This window comes from Mastomys coucha, unplaced genomic scaffold, assembly GCF_008632895.1.
Source record: "Mastomys coucha isolate ucsf_1 unplaced genomic scaffold, UCSF_Mcou_1 pScaffold3, whole genome shotgun sequence".
NCBI lineage: Eukaryota > Metazoa > Chordata > Mammalia > Rodentia > Muridae > Mastomys > Mastomys coucha.
Genome location: NW_022196909.1, coordinates 66,624,707 through 66,638,747, shown reverse-complemented (window position 1 = coordinate 66,638,747; position 14,041 = coordinate 66,624,707).

Below are 14,041 nucleotides of genomic sequence, written 5' to 3'. Positions count from 1 at the left end.
CCAAGCTCTGGGTTCTAACCCTAAACTCCCTGCTCACCTGGCCTTCTGGAATGCTAGCCATCCTATACATTCATGGCAACTCTTCCTCCAGGTTTGGACTCAATGCCAGAAAAAAAGACATTGAGAAGAGGAAGGCTTTTTCCAGCCACAAAGTCGACTTTTTAGCTCTTGTTCTCTGCTGTCCTGCTTAGAATCCAATTCCTATGTTGATACAAATTCTTTTTGAATCAATGAAGATCGTTCTTTTAGAGAAGAAAGCTCTACCTGGTTTTCTGTGGGGATTGTCTTCATTTAGTTTTTAGATTGTGCAGGTCAGGGTGCTTTCAAAAACCAACTCATTAAACAGCTAAAGTTGTAGTTGGAAAAAAAAATAGCCTGATATTGTTTAAAACAGAGATTGAACTGATAAAAGTTTTAGCCCTACTTCTCAGAAATTATACCAAAAGTCACAAACATAAAGTCATCTTTCCATATAAAGTTTGCTAAGCACTTACGTGGTAAGTATCAACATAGGTGCCACGTGTGCAGAAAAGCCGTTTGCGCTGTGGCAGATAGAGCAGGATACGAGTCTGTGTTATGAGGATGGACAGAGCTACTCACTGTCATAATACTTTCCCCAAACATCCCAAGGAAGATAGGGCAAGAAAAACACACACACACACACACACACACACACACACACACACACACACACACACACATGCAAGACTTTTCTGCTGCTACTGGGTGATGGTTACATCTTGAAAGCAGCACTCACAGAGGGGTTGAAATGGCATCCTTTGTTCTAGCCACAACTGCCCAAACAGCCAACCAATATCCCCAAGTTAGCATGACATTTAATGGGATGAGAATGGTGTTAAATCAGCCAGGTTCACAGGGTGTTGACAGAGATTATTTTGAAACTTCAAGTTTATCATCACCATAATAACAGAATTGCTTTGTACCTTGTACAATCCCCTCCTGTTGGCCTAGGCACATCTGTGTCTATTGCAGCAATATTCACGACAGTCAGGTTGGGTCTGTCAGTCAAGAGGGGAATGAGAAAAAATGTTGTATATGTGCACAATGGAGTTTTATTCAAAAGTAATAAAGAATGATATTATAATGTCATTTGCTAGGGAGTGGGCATAATTGGAGACCATCATATTACACAAAATAAGTCAGACTTGGAAAGACAGATATCACCTTTTCCATCCATTTAGATTTTCTAGTTTTTTTTTTAATATATAGATACATAAAACCATATATGTGTGTATATATTATGAAGGGGAGGACAGCTGGGAAAGATGACTGAGTGTTTAAAAGCACTGCCTGCTCTTATAGACTAGGGCTTGGTTCTCAGATCTACATGGCAGATCACAACTATTCTTAACTCTAATTCTAAAAGATTTGCTGCCTTTCTTTGTGGGTCCCAGGCATGCATGTGGTACACACACGTACATGTAGGCAGAATACTCATGCACAATGAGGTTAAAATAAATTTTTAAAAATTAAAAATACATTTTGTGTGGATGTTCTAGCTTATGCCAACAAGCCTGTCTGGGCATGACAGACAGTCATGGTTCCTCCTCCAACACATGTGCTTTGCTCAAGGAGCTGTCAGTTAAGAAGTCATACTTACTAGGCATGGTGATATTGGACCGTAATCTCACCTTTTTGGAAGGCTGATGTAGCAGAATTGTCACCCTGGGCTGAAGAGTGAGTTTAAGGCCAAACAGTTCTCAGAATGAGAGCCTGTCTCAAAAAGTAAGTCCAGAATTTTGTTTCAGACATTACGGCTCATGGTGGGGAGTTTGCTTTTAGTCTTCTACCGCCCAGGCCTTAAGGTGTTTGAGGAGAGGTAGAAGAACTCTTGCTTTCTGTCTATGACATACTGGGTCACCTAGTAGCTGGAGAAGATGTGTCTGCCCAGAGCTCCACAAGACTTCGCATGAAAGGAACTACATGGTCCTTAGCACATCACCAGAGCTGGGCAAGTTCAAGATGGACATCCACTTTTTGGGGGGAGTTCACATCTCTCTGCATTTTGTGACTCCACTCTTAGCAACCTCACTGCCACCCCATTTCAGTTAATTTCAAATGGCAGATAACACTAAAGCCCAAGAATTCCACCTCATACTGGCTGGGGGCTTAAGGGCGAGCACTGTCCCCACGACTGAATCTCAAACCAGAAAATGCCCCTTTATATACTTTTTAAAAAAGCGCCAGTCCTTAGGGGGATAACATGCACTTGGAGGATAAAGCCTCATGTAAGACCCTGGGAAAGTAGCAAGCTGGAGCAGAGCTACCTGGAGCATTTATGCAGGGGGTTATTGAAAATATTTCTTACAGCAGCTGGGATCAATCCCTTGTGAACAAAAGCTTCCTTCTTATTAATTCCACACCGAATAAAACACATTGGTGTCTTTTATTGTCATTTTGGATGACAGGAATTTAAGTACAGAGCTACCCTTTTGTGTTTAAATACCCAGCCATTGATGCTTACGCCTATAGAAACAGATTCTGTAAAGGAGAAACCTGAAGTCTCAGTAGGTGTGGCTCACAGAAAACCTCAATGACCAACCGAGGAATTCTGTCCCCAGGAGTCCTTATAAACAATCAGATGTGATACAGATTTCAAACAAATTTGGAAGTCTGGATCAGCAGAGCTGGGACATTTTCAAGACTAACAATGGTTATAGTCTGAAGCTAATCACATATTGAATCAATGTATCAATGTAACTACCATGTCTAATAGGACTTTGCTCTGCTTTTTTTTTTAAGTTGCCATGCTCAAAGAAATACTCAAAAAGTTAAAAATGAGGGCATGCAATATAGAGATTTTATCCTTTATTGGGAATTTTCTTTAATATAAACTTATATTGTGATTGTAGCTCCCAAATATGTATTTTTAATAAGAAGCAATAATGGTCAGTGTCTCTTGTGTGATTTAAAGACACTAATTCCACAAGTTGCTTGTTAAACTGAATTCCACTAAAGGCATACATCCTTAGAAGTTTTAACTTGTTTTGGGTTAAGATGGGCAGTTGCACGGCTCCCGGGAATCTCATTATCAACTGCTTACTGAGACTCTGTACAGTTAGGTAGGGTGGCTGTAATTACTTTACAGATTAAAAATGGAAGAGGGGTTGCTGAAAAAGTGAGTAAAAGCCCCTGCTGCCAAGCCCAGCAACCCAAGATCTATCCCCAGAACCCACATGGCGAAAGGAGAGAATCAACTACCCCAAACTGTCCTCTGACCTCCATAGGTTTTCTGGTATATAGGCCTCTCCCCACCCCTGAAACATGAATATAAATGAGTAAACAAATGTGAAAAATTTGTTTTAAAAAGTGTGATGCTTAGCTTTAGTTGTAGTGGCTATTCCTGGTTGTCAACTTGACTATATCTGAAATGAACTACAATCCAGAATTAGAAGGCTCACCTGGCCCTAATCTGGAGGCTGAGAGATACAAGTTTCCAACCTGAACCTTGGCATGGAGATCTTGAGGTATAGCGGCTATGAATCCCAGAGGATTAAGATAGAAAGATCTATGAGTTCAAGATCATCTGGGAGTAAGGGTGTGGTGGCATAGTGGCTATGAATCCTAGACAATTAAGACTGGAAGATCTACGAGTTCGAGCAAGGACATCTGGGATTAAAGGTGTGGTGGCACACACCTTTAACCTGGACCACACCTTTTGCTGGAGTCCTATATAAGGACATTGGAAGAAAGAAAGTTCTCTCTGCTTCATCTGCTTGCCTTGTGGGACTGAGCAACTGCTGGATCCTTGGACTTCCATTCACAGCTGCTGCCGACCATTGTTGGGACTTGATTGTTGGGAGTTGGACTACAGACTATAAGTCATCAATAAATTCCTTTACTACATAGAGACTACCATAAGTTCTGTGACTCTAGAGAACCCTGACTAATACAGTTGTCAATTTGACACAGCCTAGAACCACCTGGAAAGAGAGTCTTACTAGAAACTACCTAGATCAGGTGAGAGGTAGGCTGTTCTGTGGATGGATGCAGGAAGATTCAAAAAACCCCAGTGAGGCCACAGTGAACTCCCTGCAGTGGTAATGTATGCAAGGCTGGGTCTGGTACCCAGAGTTCACCTAAGCTGTTTTGTTCTTCCAAATCTTCCAGTTTTCCTAACCATTTTCCCAACTAATTCACTGAGATACCACTAAAGGAATGATACCTAAAAAATAGCTATAGTAGCTTACGTGTAGGAGTTATGCCTAAAAGACAATTACTATGGTTTAAATGTATAGCTAGATGAGAAAACTTAGCCTCAGTAAAGTTAACTCCACCTGGACTCAGTACTTCCCACAAAGACAAAGGATGAACGAGTTAATTTTTCATGGTCAAAGATGGTTCAGTCCATGGCCACTTGGCATTATGAGTTTGGGAGTAGGAATGTGTGCTTTAGGAATATGTACTATAATGCCAGTAGGATTATGTGCTGGAATTATTATTATTCAATTATTGGAAGACATGAAACAGAGAGAGAGTTCCCCTCCTGAAGATGTAGATCCAAGTGTATTTCCCCAGTGACCCAGCTCATACAATGAGGCCACACCTCCTACATTTTACCACTTCCCACTAATGCTATTGTCTTAGGAGTTCATTAAAGGATTAACCCATCAATTAGAAGTCCCGTGACCTCTGGGAATGCCCTCATGGACACACTCAGAGGCAGACTTCACTTTTCACCCAGATGTAACTTAATTCAATCCCAGTAGACAATCAAAATTCAGCAGCACACTACTGAAGGTTACGTAGTTCTGGAATAGTTGGGAGTAGAACTATATATGGTACAAAAGGGTTTTTCAGCATTAACTTTGTTGGCTCTCCTGTGTATGCAGTCACTAGGACTAAGATGGTTTTCATTACATCATCATGAACTTGCGCTCATCCCCCGATGTTTTTTCTTTCCCTCTTTCCTTTATGGTAAAAGGACCTTTTCAACTTGTGAAATTCCCATTGCCACAAAGGGCCACACAGAATGACTCTGTTCTCTGGCTTTCCTTGTAGCTAAGTCCACACGGGATAGGTGAAAAGACACAATTTCTCCTACCTCCAGGCTGGCTGTACTCTTGAAAGTGAGCTATGGAGCACAGAATTGAAGGCAGAGTCTCTAAGAGTGAAGGAAGATCAAGGCTGATGCACAGAATGACAAGCTCATGAAGCAGAGCTATCCTAGTGGCTTAGAATATTACGCGCTAAATGGCACACCTCCCAAGTTCCTGTACCCTGTAAGCCACTGTGACTTTAGACGTCTGTATTACAAAGGTTGAACCAGTTGTACCCAACACATCCATCCTAACCTTCTTTCCCTTTCTCCTCTCAATTAAAATGCAAGAGGTTCCTATTCTTCTCACCTGGAATGGTGAGTAGAAATGACTAACATTGAAACCTTGGGCTCAGAGTCGAAGGAAAACATCATTGACTGTATCCTGCTAGCAAGGCAAAGCTGATAGAAATTTCCCATACGTGGTCTGATGATTGAGACCTTTGTAGTACGACAGCTTACTGGGAGAAAATAAGCATCTCTTTTATTTGGATTTACTTTTGGAAGATAAAAATGTGCAAGTGAGGCAGGGGGATAAGCTCAAGGATGGTCACACAATAGATTCTCACACATATGACAATGAAGACTTACCACTCAGGATGGCACTGTTCTACCAGGTGTTGAATGAAGAATTCAGGCTAGAACATTTAAGGTTTGTATGTAACTTGCCAGATTATGGCAAATGCTATAAATGGCGTTTACTCAAATTCACAAAAGCTTGTGATTTTTATGAAACACTTTATATAAAGACAAATTACGACGAATTCTGAAGGCTCGTGTACAATTTCAACTACTGATAAGAGTTGCTAGATCCATTCCCCACATAGGAAAGCCATGGAGTACAGACATTGTAGATAGTTATCATCATAAAATCACTGCTCTGAGGATTGGTTACACATCCTGTTTCAGTGATTTAGTAGCATATTATTTGGAGCAAATTTTTCTTGTCTTTTTTTCAAAAAGGTTTGTCTATGTGTGTGAGTAGCCAGAATAGGGCATGTCTCCTTTGGAGCTGAAATTGTAGGCAGTTTTGAACATCCCCATGGGGTGTTGGGAGCCTAACCCTCATTCTCTCTCTGCAAGGGTAGTGGATTAGTCAGGGTTCTCTAGAGTCACAGAACTTATGGTAGTCTCTATGTAGTAAAGGAATTTATTGATGACTTACAGTCTGTAGTCCAACTCCCAACAAAGGTCAGCAGCAGCTGTGAATGGAAGTCCAAGGATCTAGCAGTTGCTCAGTCCCACAAGTCAAGCAGGGGAAGCAGAGCGAGCCTTCCTTCTTCCAATGTTCTTATATAGGTAGCAAAAGGTGTGGCCCAGATTAAAGGTATGTGCTACCACACCTTTAATCCCAGATGACCTTGAACTCATAGATCTTCCTATCTTCTGGGATTCATAGCCACTATGCCTCAAGATCTCTATGCCAAGATTCAGGTCGGAAACTTGTATCTCTGAGCCTCCAGATTAGGGCCACAGGTGAGCCTTCTAATTCTGAATTGTAGTTCATTTCAGATATAGTCAAGTTGACAACTAGTAATAGTCACTACAGGTAGCAAGCACTCTTTTTATTTTATTTTTTTGGAGACAGAATTTCTCTGTGTTGCCCTGGCTGTCCTGGAACTCACTCTGTAGACCAGGCTGGCCTCGAACTCAGAAATCTGCCTGCCTCTGCCTCCCAAGTGCTGGGATTAAAGGCGTGTGCCACCACTGCCCGGCTGTAGCAAGCACTCTTAGTTGCTCAGCTATCTCTCCAGCTCCTTTCCTAGCTTTACCCACAGTCTGGTTGTTTCTTCATCTGAGCTTACAGACCTGTCTGCACCGTCAGTTGATATGTTGAATGGAGAATCTAAAGATGCAAAATGCTTAGTGCATTTGCAGTCTCTCTGCAAATTGGTTGTCCTGGAACTCACTCTGTAGACCAGACTGGCCTCGAATTCAGAAATCCACCTGTCTCTGCCTCCCAAGTGCTGGGATTAAAGGCGTGTGCCACCACCACCTGGCCTATATATTATGTTATATAATAATGCATGATATGTCTACTATATTATATTTACATTTACTTTTTGTGTGCGAGAGAATGTGATCGTGATGGTATGGACACTGCCAGAAGAGCAGAACTCTCTCAAAGCATGATCACAAGGAAACAGAGGCACAGGGTGGGAGAGGGTGGTTGAAGGCTCTCTGATGCTCAGCTGTGTGTTCAGACAATATGATCTGCAGGTGCCAGATGAACAACAGCAGGAAGGTGAAGATACAGTCTTATTTCCTTAGAGGCTCTGCTCATATTTGTTGTGGAAAATAAAAAGAAAAATGCATGGTGTATGATGAAACTCAAGAGAAGCCATCATCATAAAGCAATAATTACTACTGGCCAGAAGTCCATCGTCTGTCTGAAAGTGACTTTCCTCCATGGAAGTGGAAAGCTAAGCTTGAGAAGTCACATCCAGGATCATTTGTTGAATAGCAGCACTTAGTGGTGGATATGACATGCAGATATGGGAGATACAAAGCTCAGAGACCCTAAAGGAGGCTGCCTTTCCCCCTCAGACCTGGTGGATGGGGCAGAGAGCCTGGGCCAGGCCGCATTTGGAAGGAAACATCTTTGGTCCCAGGAAGCCTCCGCACATCTGCTGTAGACTTCTAGGAGCACATCTCTCCCTCTACTGCCTTATTATTGTGTACTCTGATAATTAGTGATCTTGTGATGGTGTGTGTGAGTGAGATGTGTTCATGAGCTCAGAAAAGGGGTCTGAGAGGACTAAGCCTTAGGCTTCTAGGGAGCTCAGGAGCAGGCATCCTTTCTTCTTAGTAGATTAACTAGTTTAAGAAAAAGCATTTTTTTTTTTTTTTAAAAAAGGGTAAAAACCAGTACCCAGTTAGATCTGAATTACAGGGCCAGGGAGATGGCTCAGCAGGGACACTGGGTGCTCTTGAGAGTACCTGGGTTCCAGTCCTGGCACCTACATACACGTCAGCCACAACCATCTATCTGTAACTCTAGTTGGAGTGAGTCTGACACTCTCTGGCCTCTGTAGACATGGTGCACAGACACAATTAGGTAAAATACCCATAAACATAAATGGAAAAGTTTAAAATTGAACTGTAAATAGGTAATACAATCTTTTAGTATAATATGCCTTGTTTAATATTTGGAAGTTACCATGTAGTATAATTTATTTAATGTAAGATATGTATGATTTTTTCATTTGTAGATATTTAATATAATTTAACTTGTATTGTTAAAAATTTAATGCTAAGTCTGTACACGTTGCTTCCCTAGATTTGGTGGCTTAAGAGATGTAGCTTGTACCTCACATCTGTATCATGCAAGGTTTCAGGCATTCCTACACCACATACTTGTTGCTTATCTGAAACTCCAGTCAGTGGGTGTCTTGTATTTTATCTCAAGGCTTAATGTCAAAGGTCTGACAAAGGGAAATAAAGTTTACCCACACTTTCTTCTTCCATTGGTTAGGAAGAACAACCCTGGAACCTGGCTTGGTTATCAGTGGATAACTGAAAACAAGGGTGTCCAGCATGCCTGTCAGCCTTCCAGTGGTGTCTGAGCATGAGTCCCAGACCAGGTGCATGTTTATTTTCATCTTTGAATAACTTGCTAATTTCTTAAAAGAGGTGTGGGTGAGGGTGGGACTTGTACCTCGGCACATGTCATGATTAATTTATTTAGATAAATACATTGTCCTGGTTCACAGAATAGGGAAGATGCAACGAAACCACTGCACAGTGTCGAAGCTGAAGTAACAGGATCACTGACAATAAGGTCCATCTGCAGGCCTGGACGTCTGACACAAGTGGGACCTTAGGAAAGCAGTTGTAATTTATACCCAGTTTTCATGCTCCTGTGCCAGTGCTAGGATGGGAAGCACCCTTCTCTGCTCAAACAAAGAAAAAAAAAAAGAGGACTTCTCATAGACAGAAAAATGCCATTCTACAAAACAGCAAGCCCAAAGGTCATCAAAGCAGGCTAACAGAATCGGTTTCCGTTCTCCAGCCTACTTGTCAGTCTGGAAGCGAGGCTCTGTGCCGGGGCTTTGTGTAGCACTGGTGTTCAGCTGGGGAGGCTGTGGATGAGCTATGGCTCCGCTCCCAGGTGAGAACAGGTGTACAGCACTTTAAATTTCCTGTGGATCTGATTGCATCATTTGTTATATTATCCAGCATAATGACATGAAATACGTAAATAATAAAATGCCAGTTGCCTACCAAAAATTTAAAGTGGCAGAGCTTCTTTTGTTTGTTGGAGATGCTGCTAGCTATTGATGAGGGTTTCCATAAAAAATGACATCCAAGATTCAGGAAGCCATAGGGGAAAACTTATTCCTCTGCCTGACCAAGTGAATTTCCAAGCAGGAAATGCAGGACCTTGCCCTGTCTCTGCTTCGCACAGCACATATCCTCTTGTAGTTAGCAAATGCAAGATAAGACAGGTCAACTTTAAGTACACACTTAGATCATATCCATGCTGTGGGAATCAGGTGCACACAAAAGCCAAAGGCTCTTTTATAAAGAAGCTGTTGTACTTCTCACCACATGTTCACATGCTCATCTCACAACTTCTAGCTATCTTTATCCGACTTGATATGTGTTGCTTGGGGAGAGACTCTATAGGCCCAAAGAGGAACACAAATAAAGAATTTGTCGACTAGGTGATTTCCCATGGATTTAGGAATTCTAAGGCAAACCTCTTTCCAGCTTGTCCTTAGACTGGTGGTTTTGCTGAGTTCTGTAAAAACCAGATACATTTCCTAATGGTGGGAGATATCATTAGTAGACTTTGTAAGGCACACAAAGCAATACCAAATTAAAATTAGATTTTACTTTTAGTTATGAGTATATATGCATGTGTGTGGTAAGTGCACGAGAGTGTTGGTGCCTATAAAGAGGGCATTGGACTCTATGGAGCTAGAGTTACAGGGAGTCTGAATTATCCATTGTGGATACATGGAACTGAACTCTAGTTCTTACAAGAAGAGCAAGCACTTTAACCACTGAGCCATTTCTCCGTCCCCCAAGGCCCACAATGTATTATTTAGTAGCAGAAATGCTGAAGGCCTACTGTGGAAGCTTTGGAGGAAGTGCAAGGAACATAGACACCATTTAGCAAGGTACAACTTCCACCACCATAGACTCAATGTATGGTTGTCTTTAACAAGAAGCCAGGATTTCAAAGCTATGATGTGGTTCTCAGCTAAGAGATAACCTTCATGAAACAATTTTCTATCTCTGAATTCCTTTTTAAAGAGAACAGAATATATAAAATTCTAGATGGTGATCTTTAACAATAGGCACAGAAATGACAAGAAAAGAAAGCACAAAAAAATTAGCTCACCTAATATCATACAGTGCTTGTTGTATATATAGAATGTGAGAATAAACAATCCATTGGCCAACTCATGCTGGTTGATATTGTTGGATTCTAGTTCTGAATTGGCAAAAGCTAGATACAAAAAAATACATTCTGTAGATCTGTGGGCATTTGGCTAGGGAACAGTTGCTGGTATTCAGGGTAAGAGATGGATGCCAGCACTGTACATAGTGTGTGAGACATGTGGGTTCAGAGTGTTATCTGCTCATGAATTAAGAATGCATTTTCATGGAATAATACTAAATTGCCCACAGGAATGACACCGAGGAATAGAAATAGAAAAGTCTCCCAGATTGGTGAGAGAGCGATGACCTCAACTCTTTGTCAGTTGTAGTTGAATATATGTGAAAGGAATAGTGTGTATTTATACAGTTACCATTCTGGGCCATGTTTCAGATGGTGTGTCATCTGACTATAATGAATCTGACCTAAAGTTTGTTATTGGAAACAAAAATGAAAATGAGGTTCTGAGTTATTTATGAAGAACTACCACAGAGTGTGATATTCATGTTGTTCCACGTGTACACTAGCCCTGCACCCTCACCCCCCATTCCATGTTACCTGCTCTGCCTTCTCCACTCAAGTGGTTGTTTTACCATCCTGTAGGCATGACAGTCAAAATGTCTTCAAACCAACTGTGGCTTAGAAGTGAAGCTCTGGATCGTTATTATTTAGAGCTACAATATTATCTCTGAAGCTGGTTAAGTTCTTTTATAAATACCTTTCCTTGAATGTGTGTGTGTGTGTGTGTGTGTGTGTGTGTGTAGATCAAAAGACTTTCAAGAGTCATTTCTTTTCCTTTACCATGCAGCACCAGGGATGGAACTCAAGTCATCAGGTTTGGTGGCAAGTGATGTTACCTGGTCCCTCCACTTGTAACAGGAAGTTGTGTATGTGCCTTTCTGATCTCCTTTATCCTCATGTTTGAGGGTGTGGATGTCGCCCTGAACTTCTCAACCTCACCAAGCACTACTCTGGTAAATGAACAATTCTGGAGAACTATTCACAGCCCCATGGCAGAATGAAATGTGTGCCGTACATGGGAGCTTTATAGAAACAGAATAAGAACAGAAGTCTCAGACTTGATACACTCACAAAACTCAACATCCTGCTTCCTAGCTCCAAACCTGCCCAAGGAATAGCAGCATTGATCAGAAGTACTCTCCCTCATGCCGCCCTGCACTAGCCTCATCTCAAGTCTGTAACACTGTCTGAGATAGCTTCCCTCAATGCTTTGCTCTAATTGATCCAAGGCCTTCCATTCAAAGAGTTCAGGTTCCAAGATGTCATCAGAGAAACTCTAGAAGACTAGGCATGGTAATCAGTGGACAGAGGAAGCAAAGCACCGGGTGACATGTCTGGAGACAAGTGCGTCTACTGTTCGCCTCAGCTCTTTGATGGCTGTCTACGTGACGTGGGTTTTCATTTCCATTCTTTGAGACTGAGGGAAAATTATAAAAAAATATAAATGCATATAAACTAAGAGCCCCTTACCATATGTAGATATGGTAAAATTATAGAATACCTATACCTATACCTATGCAATAACCTTTTCCAATAAAAGTTGCAAGGGAATTTCAAAACATCATTTCTTACATGATGCTTTGAGGTTTATTTTCTTCTTTTTCTTTTGTTTTAGACACAAACGTAAGGGAACAAAATTAGAAACAGATATCAAAAAACCATCCATATAAGTTCCATGAGTAGTCCCAAGGCCATACTGAAGACAAGAGACCTGTTCACAGCACACATGATACTTACAGTCTCTGTCTTGTTTTTCTTAGTAAATCCCTATCTTCCAGAAACCAATATATAATTTACAGAGGATTTCAGTATCTCAAAGAAGCTGAAATTCAGTCTATATTGAGAGCTGGGTAAAGGATCTTTATTCACCCCTGGAAAGCTAAGAGCCTACCTATTCTGGCTTCATTAAAGCCTTCTCAGCATGCATCAAACAATGAGGGCAGATGTTGCTGCCAATATTTTTAGACAGAATCTAGAGACCTGCTAAGAATTCCAAGCAGCTGAGTGTATGCTCTCCTTATATAGGCCATTAGTCATCCATGGACATATCTTTAAATGCCCTATGTGAAGTGTGCTCAACTCAAGCTCTAACGCCAACATCAGCTGTTTGTGGCTGGCGACTTGGTAATTGTGACTTAAGAAAGCACAGTGGGGTCCATTTAGAGTGGACCAACCTATTTATAGACAGGAAGCCAGAATTACATCCAGGCTCCGGGAAAATTATAGTTCTACTTGTAATGACTTCTTGTCGTTACATTAGTTAATGGGAAATAGCAAGTATAAGGTTTAACTTGGCTCTGACTCTCTGTGCAGCAGTTTTCTGATTACACAAATGTTCACTAGCACATAGATGCTTACAATAAGGTGGTGCATCACAACATGAGGTAGGTAAATCTCATTAGCATGATGGGTAGATTAATGTAGTCGGATGAGGAAGATGAGGACTACTTCAAAATTGTATTTTAGAAAATGTGGAAGTTGTTTGAAGTTTATACCTACATTCATGCTATGATAGGAAAAACAAAGAGCAAGACGTGTTTCGAAGGGTTCATGAGCAACTGACCTTTAGCTATCGTTTAGCTTCTGATTCCTCTTCAGAAAAACAAAGTTTCATCTCAGTGGTACCCAGTTCCAAAATCCAAGGTCCAAATCCTATTTTGACTGACAGTAGAACATTTGAAACATTTGTTTGAAATTGATCTATGTGCCCTGCTTAAAACATTGCCATTGCTTCCATTTTATTTTATTTTTATTTACACATTTACTTATTTTATTTTTGTGTATACAATTTAATTACATTTCTTCCTTATCTTTTCTTCCTCCCCTGAGAGGCTCAGCCACAGTCGCTGCTCTCTGAGAGCCAAGCACACTGGCATTGTGCTCTTTGACTGGTATTCATCTCGGAATACGGCTCCATCTTAATTTGTGGGTATAATAAAATAACCTGCTATTATAGTCACCTGCTTTGTCCCTCTCTCCCTTCCTCCCTCCTTCCTTTCTTTCCCTCCTCCCTCTGTCTGTCCCTCCATCTCTCCTTCTCTCATCCATTTTTCTTTCCTTCTCTTCCATGTTCTGCCCAAGTAGTTGATTTGATTATTCAAAACAAGTATCAGTTTTGATTGGCCTTCTAGGATGTTGACTTATCAAAACTATTCTTCCTCAAGGACAGCATCCAGGTCTCCATACCAAAGTCACCATACAGGGAGGGATGCTTCTGACCAGCCTCTCAGAGTTGTCACCATACAGGGAGGGATGCTTCTGGCCAGCCTCTCAGAGTTGTCACCATACAGGGAGGGATGCTTCTGGCCAGCCTTTCAGAGTTGTCACCATACAGGGAGGGATGCTTCTGACCAGCCTCTCAGAGTTGTCAGCACAGTGCCTAATGCTTGGAGCACGGCTACCTGAAAACAGACTGGTTTCTAAATTCCTGTTGTTGTCTTCCCCACTAGACGGTAAGACCCATGAAAACATGGAGTGTTCCTGTTTTGCTAGTAGCTGGGACTGTGCCTGGCATGTCACAGTTTGTCTTAAACATTGATGCAGTAACTAAATGATCTTTAATTTCTTCTTCA